General features: G+C 42.0%; 1 pseudogene; it reads right to left on the bottom strand.

The window, feature by feature from the left end:
- Positions 1-610: 610 nt before the first annotated feature.
- LOC103302190 (nuclear RNA export factor 2-like) overlaps positions 611-21243 on the bottom strand; it is a 57690-nt pseudogene continuing 37057 nt past the window's right edge.

The raw sequence follows: 21243 nt of genomic DNA, 5'->3' as shown, positions 1-21243 counted from the left end.
TCCAACCAAGCCAACTCCACGTAGGCTTTAAGTAGATTTCATATGACTAGTTCCCAGGTAGATGTTTGCACGTAGAGTTCCCAGAGAATTCTGATCGTCAGTTGTGACCAGTTTCTGTGTGGGCTGTATTACACTATATTCCTTCATGTATTCCTCACAAGGACACTTGCATCTGCAAATTAACAGTCCTTGCTTTCCCTGAAGTTGCTGAAGTTTAGGAAGGTGTAGGAGGCGCTTGTTTGGAGTAATAAAGATATTACATGGTGATGCAGACACTGGTGCTGAGCTTTATAGAATGGACATTATTCCACCTTGCATTGCTTTAATAAACTCTCGGTGAAATATATAAGATTGATTTAAATAAAGACAAAGTTAAAGATCTGTAAATAGTCATATGGCAAAAATAACTCCAGTTCACCTTAGAGAGGTCATACTTGGGGATGAACTGAAATTTATGAAGAAAATAGCAAACAGTTTGGTGGGGCACCGGAATGAGAGTAGAAAAAAAAACCCATACCTTTTCCTTTGGGTGGCTGGGGTGTGTGTGTGTGGGGGGGGGGGGGCAGGGGGGGCAGTCGAAAGGGATGTTGCATGGGGAGAAGCTACCCCCTTAGTGGCCACAGCCAGAATTGTAGCTTTGAAGGCCTGACCTGAAGGCTTCCTAAGGGGAAGAGAGTGAGATAAGGGCCTGAGCTCCAATGAATTAGCCAGAACTTAACTGTTGTTTTTCAGCCACTTCCCTCCCGCAGCAGCAGTGCCTTCCTGGGTTTCTATGCCCTGAAGGAGGACATCCAACCTCCGAATGAGCTGAAGAAAAATAAGCACTCAAGAATGTGCATATTTGGAATGAGGGAAACATAAGACAAAAAACACATACATATACATAAACTGTCAAACTGTATTTTTATAATTTTTTGTAAAACAATATAACATGAAAATTTTTCTAAGTAAATATAGGAATTTTTTTCAACATGTTAGATATTTTCAAATGTCTCAACAAATTTGCCTAATTACAAAATATTAGACACTATTAAATATATATTTAGAAAATAAAATCATCCCATATCTTTCATCTATATGATCCTCTCAACATGACCCAAAGAAACCCACTTTAAATAGATTGGTGCACATTTTCTAGATGTGTAAGGTTGGTGTTTACCTATCTTAAAATATTTTCAGGTTTTATATACATATATATACACATGCATATATATACATATGTACACATGCATATATATATATATTTGTGTGTGTGCATATGAATATTTATTTAAATTTTTCAATCATATAAATGATTTTATGCAAATTGGATTTTTACTAATTGTAGCATCTCTGAATATTTCTTTGGGCAATGTGGTTTGGCTTCTTGCAAACATTTATTGGAGAAAAATTTTGCTTCTTAATTAATTTTGATATCTTTGTCTCTCTTGCTCCTGGTTAGCAAAAGTCCTTTATATACAGGCATATTAGCACAAAATCTGCAATATTGTTTGCAAATATGTTCTTCCTGCTTTCACATTTTAATTTTTTCTTTTGGCAGTGCAGAATATATTTCTAAATTTTTATTGAATTTATGATTTAAAAATAACACAGGTTACTCTTTAGGGGCAGAGTGGAGGCAGAATAACACAGAAGAAATAGGAAGGAAAGGGAAGAAATCAGGAAAGCTGTGAGAATTCTGAGATAGAGCTCAGCCAGGACTCCTTACCCCATTGACAGAGAAGCAGAGCATCCTTTCCTGAAAAAGAAAAAGAAAGAAAAAAAAAGAGTGCAGGCACAGCACCTTTTACACCTGTGTCTTTCTGGGCCTGCCTGAGGGAGAAAGTAGGTACTCACTAACTGGAACCACACGTCCACCACGAAGGAGCTGAGGTCATGCTGAGTTTTGGGCAACACACAGAGGGAACTCACAATGTCACATTGTGTTGTGTATGTTTCAGCAGCTGAAAAATGCCAAATATGTGGGGGAAGGACAGCAAAAGTCAGGGTTGCTGCACTCTGGGTCCTATGACTGACCAATTTTCCACATCCCACATGCACTGGGGTCCTGGAGGTTCTTCATATTCCTGTTATCCTTGAAGTACTCAAACAAGCTGCTTCTAGGAGAAAAAACAAAACAGGGTGTGGTGGTCTGGCCAGTGGGGGTGTTTGAATCAGCTGACAAGTTTCTACTGGAGAGACACTCCCTACCCCCAGAATGAGAGTCTGAGCTGTGATACTCATGGGCTGGGTTGTCCAGCATGAAAGGAATGCTCAGGGAGCAGCAGACCTCATCTTGATAAGCACAGAGAAGACAGTGTCGATCTCCAGAGTCATAGATCAATTAATATCTGTGAGGGGACAATTAATACAGTCTACCTCAATGGAAAGAACCTCAAAGGGGACTTTAAAACTTTCAGGGGTACTTACTCCTGCATGAATTGCAGGTCTTGAGTCTTCAGAACACCAGATCCGTTACAACTTTCCTGGAATCAAATACATTTGAGACCAAGTCGCTGATAAAGCCTCCCTTACAATACCCCCAATGATGTTAGATCCTTCTTTTTCATTTTGCAAGCTTTATTAAGTGGTGTCTATCAATGTCAATGGTAGTTAGTAGAACTAACTCCTGGCCATCCTGAAAAAGAGAAGAGGAAGTCAGCAGTATAGACCAGGGAGGTGGTCTTGGATGATTAGGGGAAAGGATGGGCCCAGGAGATGGTGAAGGTAAGAGGTCAGGAATGAAAGGATCCTGTAAATTTCATGGCAAGATTACAGTGGGCATCTGCATCATGAGGTCCTGGAAATCTCTGTTATATGCAGTTTTGCCTGTGTGTGCGTGTATGTGTTTGTGTGTAGAACATTTTTCCAGAGATCACGTTCATGTCGTTTTCAGAAGTTCATATCCCCCAATATGGATAATGGTCTGATACAAACATGTAATCTAGGCAGAACTCAAAGGGCTTGAGGGCAGGTGTGGAGGTAATCAAGTTAGTAAGAGAAGATGATGAATGAAGGCACTTACCAGCCATAACAACTCTGGGAAATCATCCCTGATGGAACTGTCCAAATCCAAAAATAAAAAGGATTCATGGTTCCGGGTTGTGAAGCTTCTCTCTAGCTCTCCTTTCTCACTCTTGATCCTCCTCTTTAGGTAGTTCCCACCTAAACAACTCTGACTCCCTTCTCTAGTGCCACAACTAGCAGCCTTTGCAGCCCAGGCTCCAAGATTCTTGCCCCTCCCTGTCTCCCTTCCGTTCTCCAAGTCCCCAGTGAACACTCTAGAGAGAAGGAATGGGATGGGAGCCTAGGGCTCTGTTACCTCACTGAGGGTCCAGAATCCTTCCAAGACCAGGACACTCCCAAGAACACTGGGGCAGGGAGGTGAGAGATGGAGGATTAAGGTGGCAGGGTGGGGAAGGGAGAGGGATGAAGACAGAAAGGAAGTAACGATAGCGGGGATTGTGGAGACCCAGGAGTGTAGAGACAAGGGAGAAAGAGAAAGCAAAGCAAAGGGAAGGGAAAGAAGCTTTTCCCTGGCAGTGGGGGTGGGTCATGGAAGAAGAGAAAAGAATGGGGACATGGCTCCCCTGCAGCAGCCCTTTCCTTCACCTGCCCCTGGCTGGCCCTGGATATCCAGTTAGTAATGGGAAATGTTGTGGAGCAGATGCGAGTGAACGATCACTGGAGCCCAGACCAAATTAAAATTTAAGGAGCCTTTATTAGCCGGGTGGCCAGGTGACCCGGCGACTGCTCTGCCATTCTCCACTCAGGGAGACCAGAGAGCAGCAGCGACCCTTTGTGTAGGACCGCTTTTAAGCACATTAACCACATCCGGTTTTTGCAGAACAAGTAACCCAAGACAAAACAGTTTTTCCCAAGCAATGTCAGGATCATGCCAATGACGACCATGTTATTCACAGGGTCATCCTGTTCTTCAGAAAGCTGACAGTGTTCTATGAAAGAAGGCCTCCGTGCTGGGAAGAGGCCATGAGACCATATCTCAAGGCTTGGCCTAGTGTCAGCACTGACATCTCTATCTGGGGCATAGTCCACGGCCTCAGTAGAGCTAAAAAATTCCCACTCTCTAACAGGAAACATGCACCTGTTGGCCTGAGGCCCATAGGAAACCAGTGGAGCCTTTGTCACACATGGGAGCTCAGTCTAAACTAGGCAGGGGAAACACACCAGCCACAGGATCAAGAGACCTTCCCAGAAGGAGTAAAGCATCAGGCCCCAGCTGAGCTTTGGTTGGGGGGGGCGGTCTGTGGTCCCCTCTTAAAATCACTGCCTTCTCACCTCATGGCCACTGTGCATCTGTGCCTGTCTTAGATGATTCCTGGCCTGAGGAATCCTATTCATGTCAGGCTACTCAGGGTTCCTCTGAAGGGCCAGGCATTTGAAATGATGTATGGAGGGAGGGGCAGTGCCCATGAGAGGACTGTCCTTCTGTCTCCTCAAACCACTCTGCCCTCTGCCTTCCACTGCTGTCTCCAGAGGCCCTCTGTTCACTGCTGGTGGCTCACTTCTGGCCTCTAAACTCAGGGAAACTTTTTTTCCCCCTAAGGATGGCTCGGCTCGTGGCAGTGGGTCAGAGGAACAGATGTCATCATGGCAGCCATCCTTTTGGTGTACGGGAAACAGGGCTCTTCTCAGGGCAGGATAAGGAAGCCCCATCTCAGCACCCAGTAGGAAGGCTTTCTCAGCATGAGACCCTGGGCCCTTTTCGGTGCAGGGAACCACATCGGGCTCAAGGCTGGACCCTCCTGGTCTTGATGCTCCTGGAGCACACTCTTGGGAGGGCATGCTAGAGAAAGCTAGGTGCAAACGAGTGGGGAACTTACCTCAGACCAGGAGAACAGGTGAGCAGGTCAGAAGAAGGAAACTCCTCACTGGTAAGGGAAATGGAGAAAGAAGAGAGAGTGGGGTCGGTGGTCCTTCCAGAGGACAAGGGTTGTAGCTTCTTGCACACATGCATTCTCAGAGTCAGTTCAGTCTCCCAGGGGGCAATGATTCCCAGGAAGAGTGGCAGTGGTTATCACCAACCTTAGGTGGGCTGGGATGGGAAGGTGTCACACAAGGGGCTCCCTTCCAGCCACAGCTCTTTGAGCTTCAGGCCTTTGATATTCTCCCACTCCCAAGCTGAATTCAGCTGAGAAATATCAAAAGAATACTAGAAAAAGAGTACAAGGGAAGAGGAAAATCCATGTCACTGCACCCACAGCCCCTTCTCTCTCCCACTGGCTTACCTCCTTCCATCACTCTGATCTTTGCTTACCTCCTGCCCTAACTCTGATGCCACTACACCCCAAACTCAATCCAAATTTTATTTGGCTCCTTCTCACCTCATTTTTGAAAGATTTGGGATGTTCATTGTGGGTGCCATCTGTATAATGTCAGGCAGGCCATGCAGCTGGTACAGTTTGTTTTTGCACATGTTCAAGTACAACAGCTTTGGGAAAGATGAGTTAGAGTGATGGTTACTATCTAAGAGCTTGGAGACAAATCTTCCCTCCATTCCATCTGTTCCACCCTCTACCATAACACCAGCACTAGATCTAATGCCCCACCTCAGGAAAATTCTCTTCAATGATCTGCAGGGTGGCAGCCATGCAATTTCTTCTGTTCAGAATTATATCAATGTCATGGTGCACCAAGTCTTCAGGAAGCCAAGAGTTGGAAATCAGGAGGTTGTGAGGGGTCTAAGGGCAGTGCCAAGCCCTCCTTTTTAAAAAACAAAAAACAAACAAAAAAACCACAATATTTTATTGATTTTTTACGGAGAGGAAGAGAGAGGGATAGAGAGCTAGAAACATCGATCAGCTGCCTCTTGCACACCTCCTACTGGGGATGTGCCTGCAACCAAGGTACATGCCCTTGACCGGAATCGAACCTGGAACCTTTCAGTCCGCAGGCTGACGCTCTATCCACTGAGCCAAACCAGTTTCGGCCAAGTCCTCCTTTATTACCATTGCTAAGCCCCAGGGAGAACCCTCTGCCTTCACCTGCCCTAAAATTACTGCTGTCCATTGTACCTGGGTCAAGGGGAAGCTTACGAAGATCAAGAGCTTTCTGAGACATATCATGTTGTGTGCTCATGGACAGCTGCAGAGAGAGAGAGGGAGGGAGAGAGAGAGAGAGGGGGAGAGGGAGGAGAGAGAGAGAGAGAGAGAGAGAGAGAGAGAGAGAGAGAGAGCACTCTGAGGCTGTGTTGTAAACAGGGAAGTCAGGGGCTAGAGGAGGAGCAGGTGGGTCTGAATGTGGCCACACATATGCCTTGAGTCTGCATTACCGTTAGCTGCTCCATTTCTTCTAGCTCTAGCTTATTCTGTACAGAGTAGGGTACAGAAGAAGTATTGACAAAGACAAGCATCTGTAGGAACAAAAGGCTGGGTTAGAACCAGGAACTCCAGTACTACAGAAGGTGACCAGCTCTGCCTGTCCTCCTGTCCCAGGACTAAGGACAGATAAAGACCTCAGCACACACCTTTCGGTTCTCCTCATCACAAATCTTGTAGCTGACATCCTTCATTGCCAAGGCAGTGCGAGCATCCTGGACAAAGAACCGGGCCCTGTTTTGCACATGGTGAAACTACAGGGGTTGAAGCAACAACAATAATGTCAGAGGTCAATGACCCCATCTGAGGCAGGTCTCTCTACCTTTCCTCTGTCCCATCATCAAGCTTCACCATCCTTTCTTACATTCACTGGAATGAAGGGAACACTGCAATGGCTCTGGGTTGAATTTATCAACTATGTCTGATCATACTTTCTTCCATAGGAAACCTAAGAATGAAAAGAAGAGCTAGAGAGGAGAGACAATACAGAATTAAGGCTGGAGAACAGACTCTACACTTTATTCTTTTCCAAACTTCTGAAATTTAAAGGGCTTCTAAAGAAGGGATCAATGGCATGATTTATTATCATTTTTCTTTTTAAAATTAAATTTATTGGGGTGACATTGGTCAACATGAACATATAGGTTTCATGTGTGGGTTTCTATGTTACAAGATCTGAAAATGGCACCATGTGGCCACCACCCAAAGTCCTCTTCTCCTGTCACCATATATTAGGACACCCTTCTCCTCCTACCTTCTTCCCTCTAGCAATCACTACACTGCTGTTTGTGTTCACGATTTTCAGTTTTATATTCTATATGTGAGTGAAATAACATAGTTCTTAGCTTTTTCTGACTAATTTCACTTAGTATAATGTTCTCAACGTCCATCTGTGTTGGGCGCTATTTCATCTTTCTTATGGCTGAGTAGTATCCATTGTGTATATGTATCACATCTTCTTTATTCAGTCCTCTATCACAGGGCACTTTGGTTGTTTCCATGTCTTGGCCACCATTAATAATGCTGCAATGAACGTAGGGGTACAAGTATCTGTGTGAATACATGATTTCAAATACATACCCGAGAGAGGGATTGTTAGGTCACAAGGTAGCTGTATTCTTAACTTTTTGAGGAATCACCAGACTTCTTTCCATAGTGGTTGTACCAGTCTACATTCCCACCAGCAGTGAATGAGGGTTCCCTCTTTTCCACAACCCACCCTCCACACTTGTTATTGCTTGTCTTGTTGATAATGGCCACTCTAACAAATGTGAGGTGGTATTTCATTGTAGTTTTGATTTGAATTTCCCTCATTGCCAGTGAGGTTGAACATCTTTTCATATATCTATTGGCTGTTCATATGTTTACTTAGGAGAGGTGTATTTTCGGGTCCTCTGCCTACTTTGTGATTGGGTTGTTTATTTGCTTGGTGTTGAGTTGTATGAACTCTTTATATGTTTTGGAAATTAAACTAAAAATAGCTTTTAAAAAAACACACCAACTGAGCCACTGCAGCCAGGCAAATGTGATTGACTTTTAATTTGTAAAAAAATGTAATTTATTGGAGTGACATTGGTTAAGAAAATTATATAGATTTCAATTGTATAATTCTATAATACATAATGTGTATATTGGATTATATAAACTCTCCTTTCATCATCCTTTATCCCCCCTTTGCCTTATCCTACCTCCTTCCACCCCCCTTTTCCTCTTGTGTGTTGGTCTTGTATCCCACCAACTTGCTAAACACATGTATTAGTTCTAGGAGTTTGTACAGATTCCTTGGAATATTTTAAGTAGAAAATCATGTCATTGGCAAATAGGGACAGTTTAATTTCTTTTTGTATGCTTTTAATATTATTATTATAATAAATATATTTTTATTGATTTCAGAGAGGAAGGGAGAGGAAGAGAGAGATAGAAACATCAATGACAAGAGAGAATCATTGATTGGCTGCTTCCTGCATGTCCCCTACTGGGGATTGAGACCACAACCCGGGCATATGCCCTTGACTGGAATCAAACCTGGGACCCTTCAGTCGGCAGGCCGATGCTCTATCCACTGAGTCAAACCAGCGAGGACTGTATGCTTTTATTATTGTATTGCTATTTATTTCTTCCTTAAGATCTGTTAGTATTTCCTTAATATATTTAGCTGCTCTGATGTTGGGTGTATATATATTTACTAGAGGCCTGGTGCATGAAATTTGTGCACGGGGGGGGGGGGGGGGGGGGGGCGTCCCTCAGCCCAGCCTGAACCCTCTCCAATTCGGGACCCCTTGGGGGATGTCTGACTGCTGGTTTAGGTCTAATCCCACTGGCAGTCAGACATCCCTCTCTCAATCCGGGACCGCTGGCTCCTAACTGCTCACCTGCCTGCCTGTCTGATTGCCCCTAACCTCCTCTACCTGCCAGCCTGATTGCCCCTAACAGCCTCTGCCTGCTGGCCTGATTGTCCCCTAACTGCTCCCCTGCTGGCCTGATTGCCCCCTAACTGCTCCCCTGCCAGCCTGATCGTCCTCCCCTGCCAGCCTGATTGCCCTCCCCTGCCCCTAATTGCCTCTGCCTCGGCCCCTGCCACCGTGGCTTTGTCTAGAAGGACGTCTGGAAGATGTCTGGTCTAATTAGCATATTACCCTTTTATTAGTATAGGTAATTGTTATATCCTCTTGATGAATTGTCCTCTTTGTCATTATAGAATGATCTTCTTTGTATCTTGTTACATTTTTTGAGTTAGTCTATTTTTTTCTGATATTAGTATTTCTGCCCCTGCAGTTTATTGGTTTCCATTTGCATGGAATATTTTTTTCCATAACTTTACCTTGAACCTATATGTGTCCTTAAAGTTGAAAATATCTCTTGTAAACAGCATATAGTTAGGTCTTGTATTTTTATCCTTTCAGCTACTCTATGACTTTTAATTGGGGAATTCAATCCATTTATATGTAAAGTAATTATTGATAGGTAAGAACTTATTAATGCCATTTTATTAATTATTTCTGGATATTTTGTAGTTTCTTTGTTTCTTCCTCTGTTATTGTCTTCCTTTGTAAATTGATGATTTTTCATGGTGGTATTCTATGATTCCCTTCTCTTTATTTTTTGTGTGCCTATAGAAGATTTTTGCTTTGTGGTTATTGTGAGGCTTAAAATTTATTACCTAGTCTCTGTATGCCCCCTCTTTAACAGTTAGGCCATGATGATTCATAGGTCTCCAGATATCAAAGTCAAACTCAGGCTCTGCATTCAATAGTTGTTGAAATGTCTTGGTATTTTCATTTCCCTTGTATACAGTCAACTGAGGGCATAGCCATAGCTCCTTTTAGAGAAGGACTAACAGAATCATTATAGTATATACTTATTGTGATATTGCAGGGTTCTTCCTTCTAAAGACATTGCTCCCTCTTTAATAAATGTGTTCTGGATCTGAAAATTGAACTAGGTCCAGAAACAGAGCAAGAAGCATGATGTTATTGGGGAAACCTCCATCACCCTTCTTCTCCAACACTCTTGTCTTTTTTTCAGCTTGTAGATATTAAGCAACACACTCTTAGGTTGTTTGGCTATATTCCTCCTGGGGACTTCATGTTCCATTCATCATATTCACAACTCCTTGTGAGTAAACCCCCTTTTGATTCCCCACTGATGTTGCTGGTTTCTATAATTTTGACCTCTTGGCTTCAGGCACTTAAGATATGCCTTTATCCCATGGATATTAATAAGCTCAGCTCTGTGATTGTGCTTCCCACCATCATTCCTGGTCTACAGAGGAAAACCACCACTGAATATTTTAGTGATGCTGGTATTCCTCTTAGAAGCACATTCCTGATGGTCCAGATCAGTGATGGCGAACCTATGACACGCGTGTCAGCACTGACACGCGTAGCCATTTCTGATGACACGCGGCCGCTGAGGTGGCCGCATGTTGAGGATGAAACATTTGCGAAATAATGTTTTTTCCTCAAAGTGACACACTACCCGAGTTATGCTCAGTTTTTTGGCGAAGTTTGACACACCAAGCTCAAAAGGTTGCCCATCACTGGTCCAGATGAATAGTATTTCCTCTGGGCCCTTCTATGGTACATTATCCTTAGCTGGGTCTTCTCTTCTCCTATAAAATAGTCATTTCATCCAGGCCACCTTTATGAGACTTTGCATTATTTTCCCTCTCTTGTATACCAGTACCTCAGGCATTTCCATTTAATTCAGCATAGATCATTGCTTTCTCAATACTTCTAAGGACCGCATTAACAGCAAATTTGCCCTATCTCTTGGGGTCCTTCCTGGTATTAAATCTTATGTCCCCAGAAAGTGATCCTAAGTAAATGAATTCTTGCTTATCCAGTATTATATTCTGGCTACCTTGATCAAGTACCTGTAGAACCCAATCCTGGGAGTATTTCCCTAGCTCTTACTGGTACATGCTAGGCAATTATTACATGCAGCAACTTCAATGTCAAATTTCTTTCCTTCCTTATGAAGCTCAGAATACCCACAGTTAGTTCATGCTGTGACAACATTAATTAATGGTCTGGCAGCCTTGTGTAGAAGAAGCTTCGGAGGGTAGTACCTGTTGCATTGTTGAGGTGATGGAAATATAGGGGAGTGTATTGTAACTAAACAATCATGGGCTATTTTTGCAATTTCTGAGGTTCAAAGTAATCTGCAAAACCAACATCCTCAAGGATGTGCTTAGAGGTATACATCCAGATGTTGCCTTCATATTTCCAAATCCCATATTTTTTCAACCAAAGTCCTGACATTAATATAACACTTGCCTTGCCTGAGTACTTAAATTAAGCATGTCAAACTCAAAGGCTAACATTGGCCAAATAAACAAGGTTTAAGTTTATGTGGGCCGAAAGAAAACAAAAGTTTCAGAGAAACTAGGTTTATTTCAATAGAAACATGCTGAATACAAAGGGCTGAAATTAATGAATAATCATTAAGATGAAATAATAGAACGTTTTAATAAAAATTAATTTTTTCTTGAACATTAACTTACCAGACACCAAATAACTGCACAAATTAATAAGCACAATGCAAATAAACCCATTTTTCTTATTGTCTGAAAGCAAAATATTTCCTGTCACACACACCAAACAAGTCAGTCCAAGACTAATGATGTGGCAATTGGCTGTTAAAATATTCGCTGCTAGTATTAGTGGAGAGAAATGATGCACCTGCGCATAAGGCACATAAAGGAAATGAATGCAACATGATTATAGTAATCAGTCATTAGCAAACATTGTAGTTAGTTATTAATAATTATGTATAACAGGATATTGTAAAAATTAAGTCAGAAAATTTTTATTAAAACATTTCTTACATATCGTTATATTGGCGGGGCCACAAAAATATTCATTGTGAGTCCACGCGTCCCGCGGGCTTCAAGTTTGACATGCTTGACTTAAATGTATCTGAAGCTCTGTATCTCTATCAATTACAAAGTCTGATGCTCAGCTTTTTCTGCCCTTTCACTGCAAAAGCTACCAGCAATGCTCTCAGATTCTGATACTTGTTGATGACCTTTAGCTCTCATTTTTCCTCTGCAGGGTATTAATAAATTTAGCCAACTAGTAAGCAGACAACTCCACTCTCCTAATAGGTATTATCCCTTTCCTAGCTTTTAAAATGCCCGTATTCCAGCAAGGATGTTTTTATCATGCAGGCTTTTTTTCCACCTCAAGACTGATAAAATATCTAGCCATTTGGCCATCTTGTGGTAGGGACTCTCTGTGTCCTCATGCCACTCAGGTTATTTTTTTTATTTGCCTGTGAGCAGTGAGCCAGAACCCAACCCCACTTTACCACCAGTTTTCTTGGACAATTTGTGTTAGCACTGTCCTCTGAGAAATAGCTGTCCAAATGGGAATAGATGATTAAGGGATTAAATGGAGTAAACACTAATGCCCCATGTTGGGCGCCATTTAATGCTGGTGGTCTTGATCCAGCATCTAGAAGGGTTCAGGAAACCTGGAGAAGGGGCTGTGAATAAATTAATAAAGAGTCCAGAGATGAAACATAATTTTAAAGGCATTTGGGGGGCGGGGACAGAGGAGCCTGGCTAAAGAAACCAAGTTCTCCTTGTCTCAGGACCCCTTGCTTTTTATTAACACAATTTGTCCTAAGGCAAGGTGGAGATATACATCAAAGGTCAGGGTTAGTCTACAGAGTCCATTGTCAGATTGAGGAATTGCCTGTGGCTGTTCAGGTGTTTGGCCAGTAGGAGGCAATAACATGTAGATTAAGATGCCCTGAGCTCTCTGGCAGCAAGCAATCAATTTATGCATCCCTTTAAGTTTATGGAAATGCCTTTCAGCCACCCCAGATGATTCAGCCCTTGCTGACATGCTGGAATTGGCTTCCGGCAAAACACCATGAATGCTAAAAGGGAGGAAATGGGAGAAGGTGGGGAGAGCCTTCAGATGACAATGCAGGTCTGATATTGGTGGAGGGAAGTAAAGGAAGGAGGATTTAACAGGAAGAGCCTTAGTTAGACTGTAGTGACATCCTAAGGTTTAAGCCAGGCTGAAGGGGAGACCTGGAGCCAAAGACTCTGGTTAGAGAAGTCTCACATCTTACAGAAATGCAAGTACATTAGCACCAGTTATTGGCAGGGATCAGCTCATGGGATGCATTGCCTCAGTATGAATGTGGGGGTAAATTCAGAGGGACAGCAGCTGGGACCATCAGTAAACAATGCTCACTACTAATTAGATCTGAGTGATGCATTTTCATGATTGTTATATTACCTAATAACTTTTTAATAACTAAGGTAAAATTCCTGATATTTGGCTGTTTTACCAGTTCTGGTTCCTTTAGTTTTTTTTTTTAATTTATATTAATCAATAATGCATTATTTCTAGCTTATAAAAGTATCTAATACTGTATATTTATGTGTGAATTTACATTTGAATTTCACCCAATCCTACAAAAAATCATTTCACCACAGATATGAGATATAAACTAAAAGTGTAATACAAAATGCAATATCGGAACTTTCAACAAGTTGGATTGTAAAATATATACGACTACAAATGTATTCTATAACATGCAAGGGTAAAATAGTTGTAAAAGTTATCACCTTTGGTCATATATTTTGAAATGCCTTTGAAGTCAATGTGTTAGTGGATCAAGAAGCTGCTGCTAGGGACTGAGAGGATTTTCCTTTTCCCAGAGCATTGGAGAACGTTTTGATAAGGATGGCATATTAATCTTTGAAGTATTCCAAAGCAGTTGACACATTTAGGTCACAGATGAGATGGGAGATACTGCCATTGACATGATCACCCTTATTTCAGTGGGGATGATGTGATACAGAATTTCTACCAAGTCAAAACATTTTCCCATGCCACTTTGTAGTCACAACTTTTATACAGTCCCAGCCCCTGGAAACCACTGATCAGTTTTCTATTCCTGTAGGTTACCTTTACCAGAATGTCTTTTTAAAAAATATATTTTTATTGATTTCAGAGAGGAAGGGAGAGGGGGATAGAAACATCAATGATGAGAATCATTGATCGGCTGTTTCCTGCACACCCCACACTGGAGATCGAGCCCGCAACCCAGGCATGTGCCCTGACTGGGAATTGAACCGTGACCTCCTGGCTTATAGGTCGACGTTCAAATGCTGATCCATACTGCCTGGGCACCAGAATGTCTTATAAATGAAATCATATTATGTCTGTTTTAAATATGTCAACCTGGGTAGAATGGACTACATTTTTCAAAGATTCACTTACCTGTATGTCTGTTTTTAGAGTGAGTCACAAGAGAGATTATGATGAGAGATTTTGAGAGTGGAAGCAAAGACATTGCCTCTTTGTAGTGCTCAGACATTGCTTATTGGCTGGTTCACCTTAACAGTGTGAGACATTGGCCAAGCATGCAACTTCTCCAATTTTCCCCTGAATCCTCTTTGCTTTTCTGATTCCTTGATCTGGCATGTGTATTTATATATATGGTAAAGGGCTTCAGATTCTGCATGACACCCATGCCATTAACTATGGCAAACTGAGAACAAACTCAGTCTGCCATCAAGGCCTCCAGCTTGTGCTTATGTATTATGGTTTGTTTCTCTTCTTCCCCATTTTAAATCTAGCTTCTCTTTCTGGCTGTCTGAACTTTGGTCTTCTTATTTCAGAAGACAAAGTTACAGAATTTACTTACTCAGCTCCCACAGTTGTGTGAAGTAAAAAAAATCTGCAATAATGACCTGATTGTGAAAAGTATCAGCCCTGAAGAGACACAGAGTACTTTCTCCAAGTTACCACCCATGCCCTCCTCCAGTTCCATGCCCAACTTCTCCCAGGAGCAGCTAGAAATGATACAGATGTTCTTCATCAGTCTAAGATGAACTTGTTTGGTGTTAAAAGGTAATTATTGTTATATACAGGGCTAAGACTCAGTTGAGAGGATCAGGGGAGTAAAGAATGAGAACTCATAGATAATTTATTTTTAAAAAAATCTCTGTAAATACATCTTAAATAAGTTACTATGTATAAAAGCAAATTTTACTCTAAAAAGATGTTCTACTATTCTTACCACTATAGGTATTTATTCACCTTTTTTATTTCTCAGTACCCAGAATATCTTTTTCTCTTAGTATAAATTTAACTGCCTTTGTGCTTTGAACACATCTATAGTAATATTCTGAATTCCATGAACCCTTTCCCATTATTGACATTTAGATTTACAAGAGGTTTCCCCAAAACACAATGTGCCACAGTGCTCATTCTGGGGCATATGTCACAGGACATTGAAAGGTGCATTTTTGTGACATAGATTAGGAAATGTCACTGTGCTGTGAGAGTATCTCCACTTTAGTATTAATGGATGTTGTTTGCCCTCATACACTCCAGATTCCTTTAGGACAACCACTAGGACTACATCAGAGCCACATAGGTTTTTGCTCTTCCCAAGGTGGGATTGTGGAATACAGGGCAAGAAAGCAGAAGTTGGGTAGCTTTGGAATAAAACTCAGGACTCCTGGCACTGATGATTTCCCAACTCCCTTTCTTCACTTCACTTCTTATAGGCTGGATCAAGGTCCCAGAAGAGGCCTTTATGAAGTCATTTATGGCCCTGAAAACAAAAACTTCAAAAGGAGCCACTGGATTCATCATCCTAATCCTTTTTACTCTGGCCTGTGACTGAGATGAGAGGTACAGCATGTCAGGAAGCTAAAGCTGACCTTGTACAGGGTTAACACTACCACCCAAAGGACAAGTTGTTCTGTGTATTTGTCCCACCCAGAATACTTATTTCTTTTCAAAATAAATAGTGATGTTGCTTGTTCTGTAACTGATATTATATATTGTATGTTGTATATCCTGGATTACTCTTTCCAACCATGAGCCAACAGGACCAGGACCAAAGGCCCTGACTCACCATTCAAACTGGGGCAGTTTCTAGCAGTTACATATGTCAATGTAGTCCTAGAGAGTTGTAAATAAGACCTTATGAGCGGGAACACATGTTGTTTCTGTAGAGGAGCCTTTGAGTCAGTGTGACTAAGCCAGAGGTCATACCTGGAGGCTGGCAGAAACAGAGAACATACCTGACTAACAGGATTTTTTCAAGGGATTCCCATTGACTAAGGGAGGCAGTAAAAGTGAGGAAGGCAGTGTCCACATTGTTACTTCACACACTTTTTATTATTTGCATTATTTTTCAGAAAGCATGTAGTAAATATTTCTAAGATTTAAAAAATAGGAATTGAATAGGCCTTATCACATCTTTCACATACCTGTCATCAGGCTTCCATCTTAAATACCTACCTACTAGGTCATTGAATTAATAAAATATTGCATTCTAGCCCACCAAGTACATTAGAAATTTGGACACAGAGCCATATGAATAAAGAACATTAGTAGAAGTAACTACATAGATAAAAAATAAAAATCAGCATTTTATCATAGTTTTAGTTTGTAACTCCTCTATTTTCCCTATAATTATAAACATATGTTAATGGGCAAAAAATGTATAAATATGTATTTTGTAATAATAACTACATGAGAGACTTTTCTTGGGCTGATGGGCACATGATGCAATATGCAGATGCTGTTTTATTGAGTTGTACACTTGAAACCTGTATGATTTTGTGAACCAATGTCACCCCAATAGATTCAATAAAAAAACATAAAGGGGAATGAATGGAACTGTATAGAAGGAAAATTTATATAAACTATCAAAACTAAGTTTGTATTAATTCAAACTAGAGTGTTATCAATTAAAGATACTAATTGTACTACCCATTGTATATATATAAGACACAAAAGAAAGAACTCATGAGGAATTGAAGAACAACAATATATATGTAAGAGATATAGAACTAGATAGTGAAATGACAGAGGAAGTACAGCCCAAGTGCCCATCAATACATGAGCAGATAAAAATGCTGTGGTACATTTTCACAATGGAATATTACTTAGCCATAAAAAAGAAGGAAATCTTATCTTTTTTGACAGCATGGATGGACTTGGAGATTATTATGCTAAGTGAAATAATTCAGTCAGAAAAAGACAAATGCCATATCATTTCACTTATATGTGGGATCTAATGAGCAAAATAAACTAACAAATGAAATACAAACAGACTAAAAAAAATAGAAACAGACTCATAGATACAGAAAACTGACTGACAGCTGTCAGAGGTGAGGGTGTTGGGGAACTGATAAAGAGATTAATAAAAAAACCTCATAGACAAACAATAGTTTGGTGATTACCAGAGGGAAAGGTGGGTGGGGGAGGTAGAAGACAGTAATGGGTGGATAAATGGTGATGGAAGGAGACTTGACTTGGGATGGTGAACACACAATACAATATATATATGATGTATTATAGACTTGTACACTGCGAACCTATATAATTTAATTAACTAATGTCACCCCAATAAATTCAATTATAAACACACTAGAGGCCCAGTGCACGAAATTCGTGCACGGAGGACGGTTGTCCCTCAGCCCAGCCTGTACCCTCTCCAATATGGGACCCCTTGAGGGATGTCCGACTGCCCATTTAGGCCCGATCCCAAATAGTAGTACATATGTCTCTTGATTGCATCATTTTATATCTTGCTTGCTATAATCTTCCATTGTTTTATGTAGTAACATGCTGCATAGGCTTGTAGCCTAGGAGCAATAGGCTAACATACAGCCTAGGTGTGTTGTAGGCTGTCCCACCTAGATTTATATAAGTGCACTCGATGCTTGTTTGCACAACAAAATCACCTGATGATGCATTTCTTAGAATGTATCCCTGTCTTTTAGCAGCTCATGACTATATAAGACATTTGTTGTTTTATTTTACTGCATTTTGGTTATCGCTTTCTAATTCTATTTCATGGTGGTCAGTAGTACAAAGTGGCCTGTAAGATTTTAATTACTGAATTTGTTGAGATTTCTTCTTGAGGCTTATTATATAGTCAGTTTTTGAGACTATATCGTATTTGAAAATAATCTGTGTTCTTTTATAGTACAAACTAGAGGCCCGGTGCACGAAAATTCGTGCATGGAGGGGGGGTTGTCCCTCAGCCCAGCCTTGTACCCTCTCCAATATGGGACCCCTCAAGGGATGTCTTGATAGTTGGACATCCCTCTCACAATCCAGGACTGCTGGCTCCCAACTTGCCTGCCTGCCTGCCTGCCTTCCTGATTGCCCCTAACCGCTTCTGCCTGACAGCCTATCACCCCCTAACCACTCTGCTGCCAGCCTGTTTGCCCCCAACTTCCCTCCTCTGCCAGCCTGGTCACCCCTAACTGCCCTCCCCTGCAGGGTTGATCACTTCCAACTGCCCTCCCTTGCAGGCTTGGTCCCTCTCAACTGCCCTCCCTTGCAGGCTGGGTGCCTCCCAACTGCCCTCTCCTGCTGGCCATCTTGTGATGGCCATCTTGTGTCCACATGGGGGCAGGATCTTTGACCACATGGGGGCAGCTATATTGTGTGTTGCAGTGATGATCAATCTGCATATTACTCTTTTATTAAATAGGATAGAGGCCTGGTACAGGGGTGGGGGCCAGCTGGTTTGCCCTGAAGGGCATCCCGGATCAGGTGGGGGTTCCCTTGGGGCATGGGGTGGCCTAAGCAAGGGGCCTGTGGTGGTTTGCAGGCCGGCCACGCCCCCTGGCAACCCAAGTGGAGGCCCTGGTATCTGGAATTTATTTTCCTTCTACAGTTGAAACTTTGTAGCCTGGGGCTCCCTCCCAGGCCAGCAGCCATTTGTGTTGAGGTTATAATTGAAACTTTGTTGCCTTAAGCGGGTGGGCCCTGCCATGGTGTGCGGAAAGCTTTGCTTCCCCTGCTGCCGGCGGCAACCCTGGCCTGCTCTCTCAAGCTCCATTCTGCCGCCATTTGTTTGAATTTGTTTACCTTCTATAATTGAAACTTTGTAGCTTGAGTGGAGCCTTAGGCCTGGCAAGGGCAGGCGGAAAGCTTGACTTCCTCTGTTACCTAGGAAACCTTGCTCTCTGTGGCTGTAGCATCTTGGTTTGGGTTAATTTGCATACTCACTCTGATTGGATGGTGGGTGTGGCTTGTGCGCGTGGCTTGTGGGTGTGTCAGAGGTATGGTCAATTTGCATATTTGTCTATTATTATATAGGATAAAAGAAAATCTTCATGCTAAACTGGTTAGTTGATAAACAAGATTGTCAAAAAAAATAAAAGAAAAAAAAGAAGCCGAAACCGGTTTGGCTCAGTGGATGGAGCGTCGGCCTGCAGACTGAAAGGTCCCAGGTTCGATTCCAGTCAGGGGCATGTACATTGGTTGTGGGCACATCCCCGGTAGGGGGTGTGCAGGAGGCAGCTGGTCGATGTTTCTCTCTCATCGATGTTTCTAGCTCTCTGTCCCTCTCCCTTCCTCTCTGTAAAAAATCAATAAAATATATTTTTAAAAAGGAAAAAAAAAGAATAAAAGCAAAGAAGAGAGTTGATCTCTAATAATAATAATAAAGACAGTAGGTCAAACAGATATACTAGTATACAGAACACTACCCAACACCACCAGAATGCACATTCTTCCCAAGTGCATTGAGAAGAATTCATAGATCATTCTCCAGGACAGACCATGTTTAGGCCACATAATAACTCTTGACACATTTAAAAAGGTTAAAATCATACAAAACATCTTCAACAACAATGGATAAAACTAGAAATCAGTAACAGAAGAAAAACTGGAACATTTACAAATATGAAGAAAATTTTTAAATGTACTCATAAACAAGCATGGGTCAAGGAAGAATCACAATGGCAATTAGAAAATACTTTGAGAAAAATGAAAATAAAACCACAACATACCAAATTTATGGGATGCAGCTAAAGCAGTGGTCAGAGGAAAATGTATAGCTATAAACATGTACATTTTTCTGTTCTTTTTTTATTAAAAATTTTTAATTTTGACATTATTGCAGGTGTCCCCCTCTCTCTCCCTTGCCTACCTCCACCCATCCCCGCTTCCACCTCCCTTTTTTAAAAAAGCATACTGAAGCAAAAATTAGAAGATATAAGGAAATAAAGATTGTGCAAAAAATAAATGAAATAGTGACTTGAAATCTATCTTGACAAAAACTGCAACATATAATTACCATATGACTCAGCAATACCATTCCTAGATGGTCAGCAAAAAAATTTAAAGCATGTATTCAAACAAACAAGAATTTGTATACAAATTTTCATAGAAATACTATTCACAATAGCAAGCAGATGGAAACAACCCAAATGTCCATTAGCTGTTGCATGGATAAAGAGAATGTGGCAAGAGAGAAACCAAGATGGCGGCACAGATAAACATGGTACTTGCATCCTCCAACAGCCACATAAAATTACAACTAAAATACAGAACAACTATCATTCATAACCACCTGAAATCTCGCTGAATGGAAGTCCTACAACTAGAGAATTAAAGAAGAAAGCACATTGAGAATGGTAGGAGGGGCAGAGATGCAGAATTGCCTGGTCAGACACCTATGTGTAGTGTTTTTTAAATCAGGAGGGATATCTTGGCTTTGGAGATCTCCAGTGAGGAGCAAGGGGTCCCAGCCCCACACTAGACCCCTCAGCCCAGGGTTCCAGAACTAGGAAGGGAAGCTCCAGGAACTTCAGGCTGTAAAAACCAGCAGGGATTCTGGATGAGTGGCACAAGGCTGCTGGAGACACAGGCAGTTCCTCTTAAAGGGCCAGCATATGAACTTACCTGGTCCCATTCCCTCTTAGCTCCAGCGCTGGGGCAGTGACTTGGGGGCGGGGGGATTCAGGGACATACAGGGAGGAACTGGATTGTCTGGCATCAGAGCAATAACTCAGGGGCGCTTTCTCCTAGACAAGGATGATCACATGGGTAATTGTTTCTATGCTGAGACCTCCACTGTCACAGAGATGACTGGCAGCCATATCTGAGTTTCTATCAGCCTGGCTCACACTGTTCACTCTACCCGGTGATTTCCTGAGACCCGCCCCAACCAATTTATAGTCCCACAAAAGCTGCTTGCAGTGGCTTTTCCATATGAATGGCCTGTCCTGGCTCAGGCTTCAGACTTTCCTAAAATCTCTCAAACAAGTAGCAGCTGGACTCAGTATGCCTTGTACCTCTGGATAAGTGGCCCCAGGCCCAGCACTAGCAGCAGCCTGCCTTGGTTCACAGTTTGGCCTCTCATCTCCAAGCTCAACACAAGTAGCAGACATCTGCAGATAGCTCTCTAGCTCCTGCCAAGTAGGTCCCAGCCAGTGGCTAACTTGGCACCTCCCAGGAGGCTCCAGAGCCAGTGCACCCATTGGACAGCTTCAGACCATCCCAGATTGCAACTCTATATATCCACGAGTGACCCACTCAGGGGGCAGACTCAGTGAGCACCAAAGCCCCAATGAAGGAAGTCCTACTCCATATGTGTGTCTTCTGAACAGCAGCTCTTTTGCTTTAGTCACAGCTGG

This window comes from Eptesicus fuscus, chromosome 1 (assembly GCF_027574615.1).
Source record: "Eptesicus fuscus isolate TK198812 chromosome 1, DD_ASM_mEF_20220401, whole genome shotgun sequence".
Classification (NCBI taxonomy): domain Eukaryota; kingdom Metazoa; phylum Chordata; class Mammalia; order Chiroptera; family Vespertilionidae; genus Eptesicus; species Eptesicus fuscus.
The sequence above is the reverse complement of the archived record's forward strand: the minus strand, read 5'-3'. Positions and strand labels throughout refer to the sequence as shown.